This window comes from Coregonus clupeaformis, unplaced genomic scaffold (assembly GCF_020615455.1).
Source record: "Coregonus clupeaformis isolate EN_2021a unplaced genomic scaffold, ASM2061545v1 scaf2115, whole genome shotgun sequence".
Taxonomy (NCBI): Eukaryota; Metazoa; Chordata; class Actinopteri; order Salmoniformes; family Salmonidae; genus Coregonus; species Coregonus clupeaformis.
This window is the reverse complement of record NW_025535569.1, coordinates 21,177-35,306: the sequence shown is the minus strand read 5'-3', so window position 1 is coordinate 35,306 and position 14,130 is coordinate 21,177. Positions and strand designations below refer to the sequence as shown.

The 14,130-nt window shown below is 45.2% G+C and overlaps 1 pseudogene; it reads left to right on the top strand.

The window, feature by feature from the left end:
• The window catches only part of LOC123488275, a 47,666-nt pseudogene extending 34,198 nt beyond the window's left edge, over window positions 1-13,468 (top strand).
• The last annotated feature ends 662 nt before the right edge of the window (window positions 13,469-14,130 follow it).

The following is a 14,130-nucleotide window of genomic DNA, read 5'->3' as shown; positions in this document are numbered from 1 at the left end:
ACGGTTTATCCCCTGCTTTCTAGGGCATATGTAATCATATTCCTGGGGTTGGTGGAAGGCTTGTGTGAAATATGAGGCTTATACGTCAGGGAAAAGATTAATTACACCCCCAGATAGTTCAATCTAACTGATTAACTGGAGTACTATGTCACCTCAAACTAGAGTACTATGTCACCACAGACTAGAATACTATGTCATCGCAGACTAGAGTACTATGTCACCGCAGACTACAGTACTATGTCATCACAGACTAAAGAGGAGGCATGTTGGGTGATCAACAGAATAATTCATAATCTCTTCCTCCTACTTTTGAATCTGTTACATCTAGGTTTAGGTTTGAAGCCAGAGTTAGGGTTGAACCTGGATGTGGACATGAAGCTAGAGTTAGGGGTAGGGCATCTCAGGTCCTTGAGAGCTGCATGAATGTCAGGTGTGTTATCACAGTGGCTGGAGGAAAATTGTGCCACCTTTCTGCTCTACGCTTAATTTTGCCCGCTTGGTGGGGGGGGGGGCAAAAGGCTAGAGCCAGCCCTGCTCTACGCTCAGTAGGCCAACATTTAATACCAGTTATAGGGAAAACATAATGGCACTATCTTGATCCTGGCTGTCAACCGTCAAGCCGTGAGATGACTGATGTGCCTGGAACATGGTGATCATTTTTTGTGTGATGTGACATGGTGATGGCTGATAGGCGTTGATTTACTTACACAATGATCTGCGCCTTGGCTCTGCCTTGGGTGACATCAAAGTCTGACGATAACTCTGACAACAGTCATCCCCTGCCCCTCCACACTCCACCCCCATATTGACAGGGCCAATAAGGCAAACGTCATCCTTCCTTATCAATTTACATCTGCGATCTGTCATACACACTCACAGGCAGGCACAGGCACACAGTAACTACGGAAGCAGCACTGAAAACCAAGCTGCTAGTCACATGGACATTTTCTCCTTCTCATGGATTTCAAACATAAAATCTAATAACAGCATATAAAAATCCGGTCAATAGCTGCTGAACTCCCTTGAGTGGCCAAACAGTGTTGTTGTGCTATCTGGATTCCTGCATTGGGATTGTAACGGAAAAGGAAGAAAAACGAATTAGAGAGAAAACACATTTAGCACGTTTCAGTAGTCTTTCAACTTTAGCCCAACAATACGCTAGTCTTGGTTTAAGCACAAGTAAAGTGTTTAGATAGATTGTGTCAGGGCTGCTGGCCTGTCTGGAGAGAGAGGAGGTATGGGGTGTGTTGAGCGCTGACAGATGTGAGAGAATAATGTGTGTGTGTGCGTTTGTGTATGTGTTGGTGTGCATGTGTGTGTGTGTATATTTGTCTGTGTCTGTGTGTGTGCGTAAGTGTGCGTGTGTGTGTGTGTGTGTGTGTGTGTGTGTGTGTGTGTGTGTGTGTGTGTGTGTGTGTGTGTGTGTGTGTGTGTGTGCGTGCATGGATGCATGCATGCATGCATTCTCTGAGACTGTAATACATCTTTCCCTCTGTAATGGGGTGTTTGGGGTTTGGAATGGAGTTTGCTGGCCAGCGATTATGCTGGTATGCACCCAGCACACAGCCTACATTATGCCTAACCATCAGTCCTGTATAGCCCTCTGCTTTCAAGATGGACGCCACATATTAGTCAACTTTTACATGCGGGCTGTGAGTGAGGGTTGGATGAAGGGTTAAGAAAATATAGTCACTTAACTGGGTAGCAAAGAATCACTCCTCTCTCTCTCCTTCCCCCTCCCCCCACCCTTCTCTCACACACCCCCTTCCTTTCCCATTTCTCCTCTCACACTCAGCGTAACCGGCCCACAGACTTCCCTATCAAAGTGACTTATTGAACTGGCTGACTGGGTCAATAGCTACCATAGATCTGTGTCCGGTCGGTTGCACTGTTACACTTAACTGCCTTTTTCTTTGATTTTATAGACAGACTGAGGATTAATGATGGCGGTTCAGGACCAGAACGATCGGCTTTCCTTTCAGCCACCGACTCATTATAAAGCTGAGAATCACACAAATGAGGAATGAGTTATCCCACTGGGCAAAAACTGATTTAATCAACGTTGTTTCCACATCAAAAAAAATAAAAATAAATCAATGTGATGATGTTGAATCAACGTGGAAAACTGATTTGATTTGCAGAAAGTCATCAACGTAAGGGAATTTTGTCTTTTTTTCACACAACTTTTCACCTAAATCTAATGACTTGGTGAAATTTTTTGTTGATTTCACATTGAATTTATGTTAGTTGACAACTCAACCAAATGTAAATCAAAACCACTGTGCCCAGTGGGATGCTTATAGGCGTTTGACAATGAACAAAACAAACACAAACACTAGTCAGGTTTAGGATGTTCTGCAAATAGAAAGCTCCCTAGAGGAAGAGAAATCAAAGAGGTATAAAAAAACAACTTTGATTTCAGATGAACATTGTTCCCTCATCTGATCTGATCCAGCCTTGACGCCTCATCCCAGGGAAGCCTGATCTCCTTGAATCTCTTTCCCCACCCACAGAACCATAGCTAGCAGATAACTGCTCCTCTGCTCTCCCTGCCTGCTGTCTGTGAACAACGGCAGCTTTTGTTGTGGGGAAGGGCGTGTGGCATGGCAAGGGTCTGTCTGTCTGTGTGTGTGTGTGTGCGTGCGTGCGTGTGCGTGCAAGCGTGTGTGTGCGTGTTTGTATGCTTGTGTGTTTTTGAGTGTGTGTTTGAGGGAGTGGAAAAGCTACTGTTATTTAAATATGTGAGTGTGTAAGTGATTGTTGACATTAGCTGGTGACAGGCAGACAGGCAGGCAGGTGGAGGACTAGAGGATAAAACAAACAGGCTCTGAGTATCAGACTGCTGAGAGATAAGTGCTTTGTTCACTACAGCTGACTGACACAGCAGCCTCACACAGATTAGCCTTGTTTAACTATGGAAATGAACACACATAACATCTACAGATGGTGTGTGAGAGAGAAGCAGAGTGTGTGTGTGTGTGTGTGTGTTCATACACTTGCGTGTGGTTTATATGCCAGCACACACTTGCGGTCAATCATGTCCAGGGTGTGTGTGTGGTGGTTAGTATGGGAACATAAAAAGGCATTATAACTGGCCTTGATCTTGATGCACTTCCAGAGGAATGCCTGTCTGGCAGACGGAGTGGGAGAAAACTAGAGAGATTCATGACCATTTTAAAATGAAAGACTCCATTGGTTATAGAAGCATCTGACTTATATCTGCCAGAGATCATTATATATTATCCACCACCTCAAGGTCAGTAAATCCCAACATTGGTTTTGAAAGTGTGAATGAGTATGTGTGTGTGTGTGTGTTTGTTTGTGTGTGTGTGTGTGTGTGTATGTAGTCACTATGTAGACCTTCCACCCAGTACACAACATTCTGTACTGTATGTCGCAGTACAGCGATCAGATCTATCAATCGTTGGGGCTTGTTTAGATCTGTCTGTCAAGATGGTCTCCATTGATTTGCTGAGTGGCGTTGCTGTGATTATGTTCTGTGATCAGAGAGAGAGGTTTGGAGATAGATTGTCCCTCGCCACAGGAAGCCTGCGGCACACACACACACACTGATGCAACATGTCACAGCTGTTACTGACCAACTTCAAGGTGACTGATGGTAAGTCCAGGAGGAGATCCCCATTGTTCAGGCCGGCCCTCACTTTCTCTCTCTATCTCATCTCTCTCATTCTTCCCTCTCTCCTCCCTCATACCATTCTTCTTTTCCTTTTCATGTTGATGGTCAAGGAAATAAACCCTGAGGGGTACAAAGCAAGATAAATTAGTTGCTAACTAACTTTGATAAACAAGTTTGATAGAGTATCGTTGCCTCTGCCATGCCTGTGTCTCATCATGACACAGTTACAGAGTGCAGTCTCCTCCATACAGCAGCAGTCTCTCCAGTGGTGTTGAACTTTGACCCTGTTCCCTGATGTCATGTTTCTCCAGCACTATGCCTCGTATCACCTCTATGACACTGATTAATGTATACTGGGAGTTGTGTTGCTCTGGGTGTCTATCTGAGGGCAGAAATGTGTTACGTCAAAATATATCACCTTTATAAACACTGACTACTAGCTGGTATATGAGGATGGTGTAGTAACAGATAAATTAAAGGTAGACTCAGCAATATGACATACAGTACCAGTCAAAAGTTTGGACACAACTACGCAGTCAAGGGTTTTTCTTAATTTTTTACTATTTTCTACATTGTAGAATAATAGTGAAGACATCAAAACTATAAAATAACACATATGGAATCATATAGTAACCAAAAAAGTGTTAAACAAATCAATATATATTTTATATTTGAGATTCTTCAAAGTAGCCACTCTGCCTTGATGACAGCTTTGCACACTCTTGGCATTCCCTCAACCAGCTTCACCAGTAATGCTTTTCCAAAAGTCTTTAAGGAGTTCCCACATATGTTGAGCACTTGTTGGCTGCTTTTCCTTCACTCTGCGGTCCAACTCATCCCAAACCCTCTCAATTGGGTTGATGTCGGGTGATTGTGGAGGCCAGGTCATCTGATGCAGCACTCCATCACTCTCCTTCTTGGTCAAATAGCCCTTACACAGCCTGGAGGTGTGTTGGGTCATTGTCCTGTTGAAAAACAAATGATAGTCCCACTAAGCGCAAACCAGATGGGATGGTGTATCGCTGCTGAATGTTGTGGTAGCCATGCTGGTTAAGTGTGCCTTGAATTCTAAATAAATCACAGACAGTGTCACCAGCAAAGCACCCCCACACCATCACACCTCCTCCTCCATGCTTCACGGTGGGAACCACACATGCAGAGATCATCCGTTCACATACTCTGCGTCTCACAAAGACACGGTGGTTGGAACCAAAAATGTCAAATTTGGACTCATCAGATCAAAGGACAGATTTCCACTGGTCTAACTTCCATTGCTCATGTTTCTTGGCCCAAGTCTCTTCTTCTTATTGGTGTCCTTTAGTAGTGCTTTCTTTGCAGCAATTCCTGATTCCCACAGTCTCCTCTGAACAGTTGATGTTGAGATGTGTCTGTTACTTGAACTCTGTGAAGCGTTTATTTGGGCTGCAAGTTCTGAGGCTGGTAACTCTAATGAACTTATCCTCTGCAGCAGAGGTAACTCTGGGTCTTCCTTTCCTGTGGCAGTCCTCATGAGAGCCAGTTTCATCATAGCGCTTGATGGTTTTTGCGACTGCACTTGAAGAAACTGAAAGTTCTAGAAATGTTCCAGATTGACTGACCTTCATGTCTTATAGTAATGATGGACTGTCGTTTCTCTTTGCTTATTTGGGCTGTTCATGCCAAAATATGGACTTGGTCTTTTACCAAATAGGGCTATATTCTGTATCCAACCTCTACCTTGTCACAACACAACTGATTGGCTCAAACGCATTAAGAAGGAAATAAATTCCACAAATTAACTTTTAACAAGGCACACCTGTTAATTGAAATGCTTTCCAGGTGACTACGTCATGAAGTTGGTTGAGAGAATGACAAGAGTGTGCAAAGCTGTCATCAAGGCAAAGGGTGGCTAATCTCAAATATAAAAGATATTGTGATTTGTTTAACACTTTTTTGGTTACTACATGATTCCATATGTGTTATTTCATAGTTTTGATGTCTTCACTATTATTCTACAATGTAGAAAATAGTAAAAATAAAGAAAAACCCTGGAATTAGTAGGTGTGTCCAAACCTTTGACTGGTACTGTAGATTTAGAAAGTAAACTGCATAGAGGCTCATCATCTCAGCTGTTTTGGTCCCCTGTCTACCACGCTGTAACAGCATGAAGAGAACACGTGCACATGCGCAAATACTGTTTGTGACTGTGTGAGAGTGAAGTCCTGCATCTTGCTCATCTCAATATCTGCGGTGCTGGTCATGGCAACGTCATTTCGCTGAGTCTACCTTTAAAACTAGCTACTGGTTAGTATGCATTTACAGTATGCTCTGCCAATGTAGTTACTATGTTATTATGTTCACAATGTCATATAACATCATGCAACAATATCACTGTACATTTTATTACTACTGTTATGTATTTTGCCATGAGGCACAGCTATCTTATATGGAGAACAATGTAATAGAGGGACGCATCATCTGATTCTCATTTCCATCATCATGTAGCCTTTTGCCCATAGGTTATGATTCTGATGAATTATGACCCATTTATTTCTCCCTGGATTGAGAGGACAGCCAGAGGATTGGGATCATCACAGCCCCGCAGACTGAGACTATTCTGGGCCGCCGCTAATAGCTCTTGTCAGGCGTAATTTTTAAGTACTTTAACCAATTCATTGTATAATTAGGTTAACAAAATTAGCTCATTGCAGAGTCAGTCAGCAGCCAGGCGTGTAATGCAATCAAGTTATTAACATTCCAGATTTATAGAACCATGAATATAGAGGCACTGTTCAACCTCTTTAGCACATTTCTCCCTGACTGGTTGTGAAAATTACATAAAATAATCAAAAACAGCCCAAGTGATGTGACTGGGATCAGTACGCGAAACTCAATTTCAATGGCACAAGTAGACTAAGGAGTAGGTATGTAAAATGTGTGTGACTCACATTCGCAGTAGAAAGAAAAGGAGATATCGCGGAAGGAGATCGGGTGCTTGGTAAGGAGCCGGCGACGAGTGGCTAATCTGCCTTTGGCATCGATACTATTGGCCAACTTACAATCGCTTGATAATAAAATGGACGAACTACAGGCATGAATATCCTACCAACGGGACATTAAAAACTGTAATATCTTATGTTTCACCGAGTCGTGGCTGAACGATTAAATGAATAACACAGCTGGCAGGTTATACACTGTATCGACAGGATAGAACAGCAGCCTCTGGTAAGACAAGGGGTGTCAGTCTACGTATATTTGTAAACAACAGCTGGTGCACGATATCTAAGGAACTTTCGAGGTTTTTCTCGCCTGAGGTAGAGTATCTCATGATAAGCTGTAGACCACACTATCTACCAAGAGAGTTTTCATCTATATTCTATGTAGCTGTCTATTTACCACCACAAACCGATGCTGGCACTAAGACCGCACTCAATGAACTGTATACGGCCATAAGCAAACAGGAAAACGCTCATCCAGAGGCTGCGCTCCTAGTGGCCGGGGACTTTAATGCAGGGAAACTTACATCTGTTTTACCTCATTTCTACCAGCATGTTAAATGTGCAACCAGAGGGTAAAAAACTCTAGACTACCTTTACTCCACACACAGAGACGCATACAAAGCTCTCCCTCGCCCTCCATTTGGAAAATCTGACCATAATTCTATCCTCCTGATTCCTGCTTACAAGCAAAAACTAAAGCAGGAAGCACCAGTGACTCGGTCAATAACAAAGTGGTCAGATGAAGCAGATGCTACGCTACAGGACTGTTTTGCTAGCACAGACTGGAATATGTTCCGAGATTCTTCCGATGGCATTGAGGAGTACACCACATCAGTCACTGGCTTCATCAATAAGTGCATCGATGACGTCGTCCCCACAGTGACTGTACGTACATACCCCAACCAGAAGCCATGGATTACAGGCAACATCCGCACTGAGCTAAAGGGTAGAGCTGCCACTTTCAAGGAGCGGGACTCTAACCCGGACGCTTATAAGAAATCCCGCTATGCCCTCCGACGAACCATCAAACAGGCAAAGAGTCAATACAGGACTAAGATCGAAACGTACTACACCGGCTCCGACGCTCGTTGGATGTGGCAGGGCTTGCAAACTATTACAGACTACAAAGGGAAGCACAGCCGTGAGCTGCCCAGTGACACAAGCCTACCAGACAAGCTAAATTACTTCTATGCTCGCTTCGAGGCAAGTAACACTGAAACATGCATGAGAGCATCAGCTGTTCTGGATGACTGTGTGATCACGCTCTCCGTAGCCGATGTGAGTAAGACCTTTAAACAGGTCAACATTCACAGACGGATTACCAGGACATGTACTCCGAGCATGCGCTGACCAACTGGCAACACTGACATTTTCAACCTATCCCTGTCTGAGTCTGTAATACCAACATGTTTCAAGCAGACCACCATAGTCCCTGTGCTCCAGAACACTAAGGTAACCTGCCTAAATGACTACAGACCCGTAGCACTCACGTCTGTAGCCATTAAATGCTTTGAAAGGCTGGTCATGGCTCACATCAACACCATTATCCCAGAAACCCTACACCCTAATTTGCATATCGCCCCAACAGATCCACAGAATATGCTATTTCTATTGCGCTCCACACTGCCCTTACACACATGGACAAAAGGAACACCTATGTGAGAATGCTATTCATTGCCTACACCTCAGCGTTCAACACCATAGTGCCCACAAAGCTCATCACTAAGATAAGGACCCTGGGACTAAACACCTCCCTCTGCAACTGGATCCTGGACTTCCTGACGGGCCGCCCCCAGGTGGTAAGGGTAGGTAACAACACATCTGCCACGCTGATCCTCAACACAGAGGACCCTCAGGGGTGCGTGCTCAGTCCCCTCCTGTACTCCCTGTTCATTCATGACTGCATGGCCAGGCACTACTCCAACACCATCATTACGTTTGCCGATGACACAACAGTGGTAGGCCCAATCACCGACAACGACAAGACAGCCTATAGGGAGGAGGTCAGGGACCTGGCCGTGTGGTGCCAGGACAACAACCTCTCCCTCAACGTGATCAAGACAAAGGAGATGATTGTGGACTACAGGAAAAAGAAGAGGACCGAGCAGCCCCCATTCTCAGCGACGGAGCTATAGTGGAGCAGGTTGAGAGCTTCAAGTTCCTTGGTGTCCACATCACCAACAAACTAACATGGTCCAAGCACACCAAGACAGTCGTGAAGAGGGCACAACTAAACCTATTCCCCCTAAGGAGACTGAAAAAGATTTGGCATGGGTCCTCAGATCCTCAAAAGGTTCTACAGCTACACCATCGAGGAGCATCCTGACTGGTTTTATCAATGCCTTGTATGGCAACTGCTCGGCCTCCGAAGCAAGGCACTCAGAGGGTAGTGCGTACGCCCAGTACATCACTGGGGCCAAGCTTCCTATCCAGGACCTCTATACCAGGCGGTGTCAGAGGAAGGCCCTAAAAATTGTCAAAGACTCCAACCACAGTAGTCATAGACTGTTCCTTCTGCTACCTTGCACGGTTACGGTACCAGAGCCCCAAGTCTAGGTCCAAGAGGCTTCTAAACAGCTTCTACCCCCAAGCCATAAGACTCCTGAACATCTAATCAAATGGCTACCCAGACTATTTGCACTGCCCCCCACCCCTCTTTTACGCCGCTGCTACTCTCTGTTTATTATCTATGCATAGTCACTTTAATAACTCTACCTACATGTACATATTACCCCAATTACCTCACCTAACCGGTGCCCCCGCACATTGACTCGGTACCCCCTGTATATAGCCTTGCTATTGCTATTTTTACTGCTTCTCTTTAATTATTTGTTACTTTTATTTCGTATTATTGTATATTGTATTTTTTTGTATTTTTTTTGGTATTCTTTCTTAAAATGTCATTGTTGGTTAAGGGCTTGTAAGTAAGCATTTCACTGTAAGGTCTACACCTTTTTTATTCGGAGCATGTGACAAATAAAATTAGATTTGATTTGATTTGACTTTGTACATTCCAATAAGGAGATAGAGAGTTGAATGTGGCACAGGCTAGACAATGTTATCCAATTTCTGTTAACAGTAAATTGATTTCACTCCTGCAGTGACCACAACAGTCACAAGAGTCTAATAAACTTAAATTAGCCTCACAGCCAATATAAGCCAAAAACTTGGTTGTATTGGTGATGATGATGACAATAATAATCCCAGTAATACAATGTCATCAATAGTGCCCCCTGTTGGTCATGCATAAGGCACACTGATACACTCGCAATGATACATAATCAACATAAATACCATATAGGGCGCCTGGTAAAACATTTTTTGCATCAAAGGGAATTACATTCAATTATGACATGATGACATTTGAAAGATTATCAGAAGACTTATCGAACGCCGTGAAATACAGTGGACAGTCTGTCTTCATTGGCCGAGGGGGACAATATATTGCTCCGCCTTCAGAAGAAACGCATCAGCCCTTCTCATTTTTAACGATGCAGACACCAACTATTGGACGGCGGCTCGCTTACTACGAAGATCCCCTTGTGATCTCACACACTCGAGGTACGGTCCGGATGGTGTGTGAGTGCTGGAGAGACAGAGAGAGAGAGAGAGCGAGCTATAGTCTGGAACCGGTCCGATTTTGTGTGTATCGCGGCCGTCTTTTGGGAATCTCTACACCTTTTCTCACTTTTGCTATACTTATTATATAACTGAATTGTATGCGTATATTTCGCTCACAGCTCGATTGATGCGGATTTTGTGAATTAGTATCCCCGGAAGAACAATTCTGGAATCCGCACCATGAGTGAAGAACCGAACGTCAACTTCTGTAAAATGAAACTAGATGGGGTATAGGCTACAGGCTTTCTCTCGAGGATTATAATTAAACTATACACTGCACATGGATAATTATAAACTTTATTTTTCCGGGACATTAACAAAGCACTGCCCCTCTCCAACATAATTTCGTTTCCCTCCCCAATGAAAGATTTCTCTTCTGGATCTATTACGCACGAGATACGCAGCCGGACCTCCGAATCTTGTTACAGTAGTTATAACCGCAGCTCCCCAACGGGCGCGTTGGTTTCTTCACCGACTCTTTTGGATCCTATTCGCCTGGCAAAGCGGCTCCCCTATCCGGATACGCAAGATGTTGACGGCGCACACCAGCCACTTGCTCCACCACCCGGAATACCTGCAGCCCCTACAATCTGCACCAGTGAGCATTGAGGTATTGTGAATATGTTTCTATTGTCTTGGTAAATTGTCACATTGAATTTCGTTGTTGTTTGGCATATAGATAATTCTACTCACGGTTTATTCCCTCAACACTTTGGTGCGTTTTTTTGTGCAAAGCAAGTTCCTCGACTTTTAGCCCATAATACATAATTATTTTGGTGATGCGCACAGTCGGGATTTCTGAAAAAGCCATTCCCTAAGCGTCTTTTCTCATTTGCTACATCCCCGGGGCTGCAGTTTTTTTCGAATGACCGTTTATACCATTTTGCTTCAACTTTGTAGGCAATAGGCCTCACATCCATTCGATAAACTAGCCATAGCCTACAGCAACACCTCATTCTGCCAAATACATTGAAACAATTACTGCTAACAGTATTTTCTTTCTTTCTTTCTTTCTTTCTTTCTTTCTTTCTTTCTTTCTTTCTTTCTTTCTTTCCTCTTTCTCTTTCTTTTCTTTCTTTCTTTCTTTCTACACCTGTAATCGTTGTGAAAAGTCCGCTTAAACTTAACTTAAAGTCTTGTTTTATTTCTCCAGCTTGATGCCAAGAAGAGTCCCCTGGCCCTGCTGGCTCAGACCTGCTACCAGATTGGCAAGCCTGACCCTCCCTCCTCCAAGCTAGGCTCTATCTCCCCTAATGGCCATGGTGACCATGATGGACGCTCCTCTTCCTCCTCCTCCAGTCACAAACTGGGGGACCACGCCCTCACAGGAGGACAAGTCCAGCTTCAAGCCCTATAACAAAGTAGGGGGAGACAGTCGGAGGACGGGGTTGGTAGCTCTAATAACAGTTCTGACAAGACCGGCTTCAGGTTACCTTAGTAATGGGAATGGAGGAGCTAACAGTAACTCATCAGGTTCTTGTCCATCCTTTCCGCCACACGCCATCTCTCCCAACTCCAGGGTGGGTAGTGGCACACCTCCCTCAGCACACACATCAGCCATCACAGACACACAGACAGAGCCGTCGCCTCCACGGATTACATGTTTCCCACTCTCAGACTCTGAATGGAGAACACAAACAGGAACAGCACAGTCCACACAGGAACAGTAACAGTAGCAGCAGTAGTGGTGGCCATCTTAAGAAGGAGTCAGATGTGCATAAGGTCAGTTTGGACAGTCCCCAGATGGCTAACTCCAGCCATGCCAGAGCCAGCACCAACTCCAGCACAGGCAGCTCTGAGGAAGCCCCAGCCACGAGGTGGGCAAGATGGACTCCCAACCCCCACCACTCGGCCTGGGTCCTGGACACATCACTCCTATTTCCCCCTACAAGACTGGCCACACTGTCTTCCCCCTGTCCTCCTCTGGTATGGGCTACCATGGCTCTGTAGTGGGGGCCTATGCTGGATACCCCTCCCAGTTTGTCCCAGGGTTGGACCCTACCAAGTCTGGTCTGGGAGGAGGGGGAGTGAGGGTACCGGGGAAGCACCCCTAGCTCCAGCCCCTCACTGGTGCCTCTCCCCTTCTCCTTCATGCAGGGTTTGTGCAGGGGATCCGTACTGCCTCAGATACCCCAACTCACCCCACCTGGGGGGCAACAATCCCTGCGTCCATGACCCCTCCTCCTCCCTCAAATCAGGCTACCCAGGCTTGGTCTACCCCTCCCACTCCCTCCACCCCAGCACTATGTCTTCCAGCATCACCCCCACCCTGTCCCACCCCCTCTACACCTACGGCTTCATGCTCTCCAATAACCCCATGCCTCATGCTTGTAACTGGGTATCGGCTGGGGGGCCTTGTGATAAACGCTTCTCCACCTCAGAAGAGCTGCTGGCCCACCTGTGCACACACACCTCCTTACCTGGAGGGATGGACAGTAAGCTCCTCTCTGCATACCCCTCTGTCTCCTCCTCCTCTGCTGCCTCTTGCCACTTCCACCTCCCCCACCAGAGCCAGGCCTCCCTGCAGAACTCCTTTTCCCTCAGGGCTCCCCATACCCTGGGTCTGGCCCGGTACCACCCCTATGGTAAGGTCCACCTGCCCCCCGGACCTACCTCCATCCCCCTGCACTCCCTCCAGGCTGGTTCTCCTTACTACCCCCACTACGCCCTCTACAGCCAGAGACTGGGCCCAGCGTCTGCCTTGGGCTACCAGTGATCCTCCATCTCCATCCATCCACACAGTCTATAACAGTGTTTCTCCTAGCATTACTAAGCCAAGGCAGCTCCCCCATTCCTTCCTGCCTAGTTCTGCTGCTCCCTGCCTAAAACTGCTGGAAACTGTGGATCCAATTGGTTTTAATAGGAATGTTATGTAAGCCCTGGATGAAGGTGTCTCTGGAGCCTCTGTGGGCAGCACATCCTGCCTATATGGGGGACCACTGCTACTCCATACCAAAGCAGGATTCTATGGAGGAGCCAGAGAAGGGTCTGGATGCTTGCATGTCTGCACACTAGGATGCTGCACTTCATGAACAAGTGAATTGGACTGGACCAGCGGACATGGTGCCGTGCTGGGTTGTAATAGCACCACAGACTGGGCTGGCTGATAGCTGGCTGATAGCTGGTGGTAGGATGCTGTAGAACGCCTCCTTGATCTCCTCATGTCAAGTTGCGAATAGTGATTGCAGTGGAAAGATAGGAGAGGGGACAGTGATGGCACTAACCTATAGCACTGTGGGTAGGGTGGGGGGAAGACTGGGGCCACAGGGGAGAGCCGGATGCATGCTAGCTTGACCCTGAGTGTGTGTGTGTTTAGCTCAGTTATGGTTTTGAGATTTGTTTCAGTTTCATACGTTTACTTCTCTGACTGAAAATAGAAATTGTATTTATTTTTTAACTGAGTGCTTTGGCTTTCAAGTTTACTATCCAATACATTATTTTTTATATTTTCTTACCGTTATTATTATATTGCAGTTATACAGTTATAATTGTATCTATTATGAACAGGATTTGTTTAAACATGATAAAAACATTCACTCATGCAAACTTCACAACAAAGTATATTTTATTTTCCTTACAAAAATAGATTATTTTCTTTTTTTCCTATCCTTCTCTGATTTAATGTGCATGTCACATCTTTCTCTCTCTGTGGCTTCCTAATTGTTGTTTGTACAGCAGATTAATAGTGAAAGGAGATGTGATATTTTTTGTAAAGTATTTGGGCGAATGACCTGGGTAAGGGAGCGATACGAACCCAAACACAGGAGGCAAAGATTATGTGATGATGGCAGAGCTGTCCAATTGAAAGGCGAGGTCATATTTTGTTTAATAAATGATAATGAATATATATTCTGTCATCTTCATTTGTCAATCCAATTGGTCTCTTCTTGACAC